The following is a 9336-nucleotide window of genomic DNA, read 5'->3' as shown; positions in this document are numbered from 1 at the left end:
GAGGCTTTACTTGCCAACAGGAAGTCTGAAAAATGTACAATCGTTTGCCTCCTTCCGTGATGTTTAAAAAGCCTCCAACCGTGAATCCGTTAAAAGTGACAAATAAAAATCTATTTTCATAAAGGAAACCACTCACAAGGTTGCTGAAATCTCCATTTTTGGCAGGTGGTTTCCACTGTGGTAGAATTTAATCATCCATGAAAATATACGTTTGATTAGCTACTTCATGATGTTCAGAAACCTGATTCACAATACATCTGGAATACATTTATTTAATCCACTGAATACACGTGAAACAGTTGGATTTCTATTACAATCTCTGATGTGCTTGGGTAGCCAATACTACTGAATTACCTCACCTGAACTGATTCCAATGGAAATTTACTTTAAACAGCATCACCTAGAGGATTTGATGACAGTTCACATTATTCACTAATTCACTTCAGCACGTTATATGGCTGAACAGAAAGAAATTAATCTGCTGGTGGTATGGGCATGAGTCCCGGACAGCACTAACCGTATGTCATTACGACACCAAATCGTCTCGACTAGGATCCGGAAAGCTTGTGGGAAAAAACCCTAGTGTGTAGACGTACTAAACTACTATGTAGGACACTCCTGGACAACAGTCTTATGAGTAGTGTGTTACATGTATAAAGTATATATGTGCGGTATTTCGAACACCTTACTTATCAAAATCTGAGATTGCCTTATGCAACACCCTAAGCTAAAGATGACTATCGTAAGCGAGAGTTTTTGCTGGATTCAGTTGAGTCTGTCGTTAAAGCCAAATTAGTATGGAAATGATGATATTTAATGGAAGTTCCTACTATTTACGGTGTCGTTCTTTTTGGAACCGGCTAAACCTCCTCGTCACCCCCAAGTACTCTTTCGCTTTATCACAGTCTTGGATCAAATAACATGTATATAACAAGTGGTAAGTCAGATGGCATTGGTGGCTTCCTGTCAGAAAGGAAGGGAGCTGGTTGATACAAGTAACTTATGCAGAACAGTTTACGAGCTTCACAATGAATCTTCCAGGCAGACTGCGTGCCGCACACCATCCTGGTGAGCATCAGTCTCCCGCCTACAATAAGATCATCCTTCAAATCTCCGGTTCCGACATTTATGCCGTACGACTTTGTTGGAACTCCGATACGGATTCCTATTCGCAAATTGACGCACACCATGAGTGACCGCCTGACTTCCTGAAGGACAATTTTCTTACAGTGACTTCAGAGGAGTGAATACCAATACTTCAAATCTTGGATTTGTCTTGCGCTTCATGTGAAAATGGGCTGCCACGGGAACTCAGCATGGTTATTTATTATGTGGATAACATAAACCACAATACTGGTCGGCATTTTGAAGTCCAGGTTTTGCTGTACGGGGGATTTGGTTCGTTTGGGTTGGGAAAAGTTGAAGTGCGGAAAATGATCCGCTCCGATACGTGGTCCACATCCCGTACGTATCTAATGAGGCGGGTTTACCCTTCTGTTTTTTGGTGGGCGTGCAGATTTGTCTTGAAAGGCAGTATATCTTGTCAACGAAACTATCCCATACACAGGATTGAGGTTTTCATGAATCACTATATGAATAGTGTCCACTGGGTTAGTGAAAACTTGCTTTTACGATCAAGTATGATGTAATCAGTTCAGCCTTTAATCACCAATCACCTTGGAAGGTCATAAAGTTTCCTACAGAGGAAAATGTCGGTAGTTCAGGTAGCGTAGTTGGTCGTTGGCTTGTTCGTTGAGCTGAGCAGTTCGGTCGCAAACGTTTCATCACCAATCGAGGTGACATCATCAATTCGTCATTGGGGAGCGTAGTTGTTCGTAGCGTAGTGGTTGAGCGTTGAGTAGTCAGGTCAATGATGTAGCATCAGCAGGCGATAGTCTAGTTTGAGGTTGTGTGTGCTGACACTTCACAGGCCACAACCATGCTTTTGCATTTCTAGCTAGGTCACTTTGAAGAGCCTAACCTCAGGAGGCATCACAGGTTGGTTGTTCACAACCACTAACCCACCGCTACGCACCACTACGTTCCAAAAATAGCGCGGTGATGATATCACTTCAATTGGTGATGAAACGTTTGCAATCAAAGTGCCCAGCTCAGCGAACAAGCCAACGACCATCTACGCTTTCCGAGCTACCGACATTTTCCTCTATAGAAAGGTACCAGAAAGGTACCACTCTAACGCAGATGTGCAGTCAGTATGATAGAATCACTTCAGCCTTTAATCCCCCATCACATTGGATGGTCATAAAGTCTACATATTTGTGTTGTAACTTCAAGTGTTTTTCACATCAACACCAGTCTTATTGACCTCTGGAATGACTACACAAGATCAGTACTTTCTCCTACAAATCTCTTTAAAATCGATTGCACCGCACTCACAAATGGGATTTAATTTGTTCTGTCTATAGTAACTCAGACTGTCACTTACCAGTCTGACTTCGTTTTGTTTTCCTATCTATCGGAAAGCTAAATGCAGGTGCTTCCTATGTTGAATAAGGTACTCGTTGCACTTCACGCCCAATTTTCTTCCTCTAAGTGTGAATGTAGGTGTAAGCTTGTGCCAAGTCATGCTGTTCACATCAGATCTACTTGTGTTGTTGTTTGTTTGTTTACTTGTTATGTTGTGTTGTGTTCTTTCAGGCGTTCCACTGTCACTTTTGATCCAGTATCCGTATTATTGTGAGCAGAAAAGCCTCTCAGCACCAGCTGTTCACTGTTCGAACAAGTTTGTCAGCGTACCACACCTGTTCAGGTGAAATAGTTGTGCCTACATAATCCATGGCTGTGTGTTTAGGACGCCACGTCCACAAAACGTATTGCTTGTTAGTTGTGAACCGGTCTCATGACTCCTTCCATAGTTGATTAGGTTGTATGTGATGTGTTGACCTCTACCTCAATCTCCAATACCGTGTGGGAAGTTTCAGCAGGAGCATTAAGTACCATGATCATGATTGATATTGTTTGACATTCAGGAGTAGCAAGGTACCTTCTGGACCTGATTACATCTGCTCAAAACTAGCTAGCTCATACGTCAGATAATCCATCCTTTGCAGTTTTCGTTACCTCCGGAACGAATATTCCCATAGCCACCGGTTAAAACCACATGAAAAAGTACTAAGGTACTAAGTAACAGTTGTTCATCAGTGTTTCAGCTAAAGAGAAAACGATAATGTTTTCAACATTTACTGACATATTGTGACTTCCGTTACAACCAAAATTCAGGTAGTTGGAACTAACCCTACTATACTTCCTCAGATTTACCTACCTTGGATCTCTGCAGCGTAGATAACCAACGGTCTTCCATATGAAACATTTATCCAGTCTAAAATGCGTCTCTCAAATAAGCTCGAAAAAGAAATCACCTTTGTTCGAGAAATAGACTCATTTGAACACTATTATGGTTTTAACGGAAAAATAAACTTAATCCCAGCCGAATATCTTGTTTACGATATTCTCCAACCGAATTGCTGAACAAAGGTTGGTACCATACTGGTGTAACGGTGGAGAGTACTGGTGGGGCATGCGAGTAGTATGTTTTGTTTTAAATCCGCTTCACATCTCTTGAAAAGTGAGATCTTTTACGGAATTTGTGGAGTCGTATTTGCTTGCATTTGAGCGAAGGGCTTCTTCCTTTCAGTGGTACTACATTCGATATCTTAGCGATTTCCTTCACGGGATACTACTCATAAGGTTGGACGCAGTGTGTGCAAATATGTCCAATAGGGGTTCAAGTGGAACACAAACGCTGACGGAAATTCAGAGATTGCGCCTTTCTGATGAACGCCAAGAAAGGCAAAACCTGAGACTAATCATGTTAAGCCAGTTACTCCTGCTTCAGCCTCAAAGAAGTCCGGATATTCGCGAATATACGCTCATTTGCAAACTAATTTGGTTTTTCGAAAGACTCACCTGTAACCCAGCTGAATCTCAGGCAACTGAGAACATCACGAACAAGAGAGTCAGCTGAGCTCCAGGTGAGTCTCTCGAAAAACCAAATCAGTTTGCAAATGAGTGTATATTCACGAATTTCATGCAATTTGGTTTCAAGAGGAACATAAGGTTGACGGAAACTCGGGGACGGCGCCTACCTGATGAGCCCCAAGAAGGGCGAAACCGGTCGTGGGCTGTCGACGGATTTTCAGCAACCTTATGAGTAGTAAATTACAAAGTCGGGATATTCTTCACTGTGAATCTGTGAGCATTGGGCAGGCCGATTCTGTGTGCTGCACCCGTGTCTTCGTAAGCGAAGACGAATTGATTAAGTATTTCCGCCGCACCTCCGGCTGACCTTGATCAAATTTTCAAGCATTTCACTGTGGCTTCTTTGCTATGGACTGACGCCGCCCTGTTTTCGTGCGCCTGTAGGTCTGTGTTTCCCCTCGTTCAATTGATTTGCATCAGTCACATCTTAAATGATAGAGGAATGATGCACGCGGGTTTTCAACCTGGCAAGCGACGGTTGTCAGTGTTCAGAATCAAAGGAAAGTGTGCATACACGCCCACGCACATGTGGGCATGCGGAAAAAAACTGACAACTCTAAACAGGTACTAATTGTCACACGCACCTGACAAACGAAGATGTGTGCTGCTTTTGATTCAGTACGGTAATTAACAGAATTCGGTCAAAACAGTCCAATTTGGGTTCAAGTAGAACATAAGGTTGACGGAAACTCGGGGACGGCGCCTACCTGATGAGCCCCAAGAAGGGCGAAACCTGTCGTGGGCTGTCGAAGAGTTTTCAGCAACCGTGTGAGTAGTTTCCTTTATGAAAAAAGAACTTGGTAAAGTTTTAGTGTGACTGACTATCGACGGGCATCGACTGGGCATGACCGTCAAACGACAGTTTCTACAACACATCAGCCATGGAACCGACAGATACTCTGTGAACACCTCGGCTTGTGTCGGGATCATGGTTCCGTGCGCAAAATGTGACGAAAACATCCACGAAACAATGCACTGTTTCAACTAAGGACAGTGAACTAAGGACAGCCAACTGCACAGTCTGCATGCATGAACGGATGCTGTGGGTCAGTAAAACAACTCCCGGGTGACGTCGACAACCCGTGTTTACACGACTACCTGATCAACGTGTTACGCTGTGCACATCTTTCGATCATTCGTCCCACGCCTCGTAAATCTCGGAATTTCGTCGACAACGGACCACCTAGTTTATTGATGTGATGACAGCATGATTATAGGGTTCAAACTGAGGTCATGAACACAATATCACAATATCCAACGAGCAAGTGATCCAAGTTCGTACCGATCGCTGGAATATTCAACGGCTTTTATCACAGTCCAAATATGCTTGTTCTAAGATGAAAAAAAACCAGAAATGTTCGAATACACGGATGAGATCCGAACGAACCATCTTCATAGTCTTTCCATATTTCGAAGCTTTAAATCCCTCAGTCGGACAGCCACGTCAAACTCTTTAAATGTTTTACCAAAATGGTTTACTGTGACAGTGAGCTGTCCGGTGTGACGTTCAGTTTGTTGTATGTTACTATTGGTCAGAATCACACATGACTATCTCCACGTTTCTTCTGGCAGAATCGAGAACTCACGGTTTCAAAGCCAAAGTTTCACCTGATTAGACTAGGAATTCGGGGCGCTTCAATGGGCATCCTCACCCGAGGCTTAATGCAAAAGAACGCGATGCCATTGTATCCATCTATCACGTTCACGCGACCGGCTCTAGATGTTATGTTAACTTACTGAAGGACTACAGCCGAATTTGCTCTAAACACAGTTCCAGTAACCTAACAGAATTTATTGGATTGTCGATTAACAAACTAACACTGATGCTTTTGTCCTTTGACAAAACTTGCAATCATCGGTGTTGCAGCTGCGCTGTTGAGCATCCAGGAGCATATGCAGATGTGCACTGTCAACCAGCTTATCTGGAAATCGGAGAAGCTTGGATAATGACAAGCCTTGTGTGGTGGTGGAATAGTGGTAACACGTTCTCCTCGCATGTCTGGTGTCCGGAGTTCAACCCCCGGCACGGCCATTGGATATGCACTGCTGATGAGCTCTAACAAGAGCACAACTCGAGTCCAGTGCTTCCTTCCCCCTCCCTTAGTGTGGATTCACATGAATAATTGCGCCAGGACAGGAGGACGACTGTTCAAAACGGGAGTGATATGAAGCTGGACCTGTGAATTTCATACTAGCTCCCAACAAACCCTTCAGTGTTCATCGAAATGTACTTTTCGTCATGATCCAACACCATACAGATCCTGTAGAGACTTCTTTGCTGACAAAACAAATCGGGCGGGTCATGTGGAGGCGATCGGGAGGAGGGAGCACCACACATAGTTGATGAGTCGTCAACCATGCTAGTTTGAACCCTGAGTTATGGCCAGAAAAAGACTGTTTTGCTATCAAACTGTCCTGGTTGTTCTTGTGCATAAAAGTTCCGAGCCGTTCATCCGTAGATGGTTTACTTTGGGCTTCTGGTGTATTAGACATTAACTTCGTTAGCTTAAACTCTGCACGATGAAGTGACTCGTGACATGAGTGTGACGCAAAACACCTATCACTACAGAACTACTATCCACACAGAAAACATCAAGCACTCTCAAGCTATCTGGGGAAACGAAATCACTACGGTTATCTGAAACTGTTTTTACGGAATACGTACTTGGCACGTAACGGCAATGTGTTGATACCAAAGGGCGAATCACCATCTTGTTACATGCGGATAGAAAAGTTCTGTTTGCCTGTTTCGGACGCTTGTACATCAAGAGGATTTTTCCCAACACCAGAATTTGATGCAACCGGGTGGTAGTCATCATGTTCTTCATAGAAAGCGGCATTTACGATCCGCCACAAGGTCGAACAGGATTGTAACATCGCCTGGTTTCTGCAAACTATACAACGAATGGTGGGACGGGCATAGTGAGTGGCGAGTTAACGACCGATCTTTGCTCATGTTTCTCACATGTTTTTGAACATATGCTTGAAAAGCTCGGGAAATAGTCCTTCGTCACTTGATAGGCACTTCTTCAAATATAGCAGATATATCTCAAACCACGTGTTTGTTATCCAACAAACTCCATTCACCTGCACGTCAGTGTATCTCAGCTCGTAACAACCACTCTGTGATCTCCTGTGACCTATTCTGTTGTCAAAAGGTTCACTCCGAATGGGTTCCGACGATAACAGGCACAAAAAAACCCTGGAGACATTTAGTGACAGCATTTTCTTCGTCTAACTATCCAGCCGTGTAATGTTCAGCCAACAGAGCTTTAGTAACACACTGTTTCCTACCAGTACCCACTCGATGATCCCCGATTACACTTGTCTCTGAAACACCATATCTCAACCCTCCTGACATACGTCACCACAAGAGGTGAGCCCGTTTTCGACGTGTATTGAGGGAATATTAGTAACCTTGTCATCAGACAACTACCCAGGTCCTATTTGAAATTTAACGTCCCTAATCCTGTGCCTTTTTGGACATTCTGAATTAAGTTGTATATGGTTTCGTTGGAAGGCAAAGTCTCCCAAACAGCGACAGATCTATCAGAGACGTGTCGGAGCTCTCATCAGGTAAGCCGTAGGCATGAACAATTCCTGCAGGATCCTCTGTAGTCACAAAGACATAGAAATGGATGCTTTGCTAGCCTCAAGGTTTCCAAACACTGAGGTTCCCTTCTCCGTTCCACCGCGATTCGTTAGGCTTCGATGAGGTCTTCAACTACCTCGTTTAAAACAGACTGCCTTAAATCCACAAAGTTCAACCGCATGAACGGCTCTCAAACATTCCATCTAGAGGTTGAAAAATGAAATATCGATGTTCCATGAGATCATGACTGTCAACACATATAGAATATGCGTACCATAGATTTCTCAATTTATGACCATGTTATGTTGCGTTCAGATTCTCAGGAAATTAGTATGCAGCTCCACCGGCACAACCCCTAAATGAGCTGCTGAGCAGTTGGCTATAGAGGTTACATGATACGTCTACCGTCCTCTCTGTGAGATGACTTAGCGCTGTGAACCTGGGCAAATGCCCGTTGGGAATAACGGTATCAACAGGCTATGTCTATCCGTCTTATTCACTACAGGCCAGACGATCCATGAAGCTCACCGTAGGCTCAGTTACACTGTAACTGATGCAAAATAGTCTTGCAGCCTTTCACTACGGCTGACCACTGGGAGTTACGTGGCCCCAAAGTGTCACAAACAGGTAAACGTCAGGCTATTTACTCCTAGTTTTAGAGAATGTATGTTTAGAAGTATTATATGATAACCGAGTGCTTCACATGAAGGAGTAGCGTGTCTGGATTCGTACTCGTGTGATGAATTCACTTGTGCAGATCAGTTGTAAAAAGTGAATTCAAGGATTCGGTTGCTGTACAAGTGATCTCGTCACTGTAGTCCTCTGGAGACGATGACCATGGAGAGTCGTCTTTGCTTGGAGCACCTCCAAACGAAGTACGACAATTTCTCATTTCTCATTTTGGCATCCGAGATTTAACCTTTGAACCAAGTTCGGCGATCGCGCCTAAATGCACAGCCCAATCCTGGTAACGCCAAATTTTTGTCCCGATCCTATATCTTCCAGGTTGTGCACGCGAATCAAGGCATCAGGATAGAATTTATGTACATTTGAGGGAAAAGAGTCACATGCCATTATTAGTCTCACCTTAAACATGACCTGACCACAATATCAGCAAACCGATAGTCAAGGTAAAAGAATAGAGTTGACTGAAATAATACTGGAAAGAACAAATGGCGATGAGGAATAACGGCCAAAAAAATACTTAGTGGGAAATCCAAACATTTTAGTCCGACAAGCGGAACAACGATGGCTACCAAATTTAAGGCTGGTCGATGTAAGCATAGAATTTCTCTTTAGCAACGCAAAGCAAGACAACACAATGCACAAGAAGACTAACCGAATGGAAGATGAGGAATCAATCAAGTCAGAATTTTCAGTGAAAGAAGCGACAGACAAACTCTGATGAGTATATATAAACGGAGGTATTCTCAAGAATGCACCATTCACACTAGCCGACGGTACAGTGTATCTTAAGCTTATGCGTCAGTTGGTTAAAACCATGGTCATATCCCCCTCTTCCGCACTGAGTTGTCGAACGCGGTCTCCAGCTGAAATTAGCATCTTCATGAGTGTTATTTGTGGGTGCTCACACAGACCCTTCTGACACTGGTTGCATGTGGCAGACCAAATGATTAATTACGCCCGTCTGAGTAGCCTTGCTATTCATCTGTCACTTACTAGGCGGTTTTTTATACGACATGCGTATGCGTGTACATGTCTACACGATTCAACAAACATCTGGT

Source organism: Opisthorchis viverrini, assembly GCF_000715545.1.
Source record: "Opisthorchis viverrini unplaced genomic scaffold opera_v5_189, whole genome shotgun sequence".
In the NCBI taxonomy this organism is placed as follows: Eukaryota; Metazoa; Platyhelminthes; class Trematoda; order Opisthorchiida; family Opisthorchiidae; genus Opisthorchis; species Opisthorchis viverrini.
The sequence above is the reverse complement of the archived record's forward strand: the minus strand, read 5'-3'. Positions refer to the sequence as shown.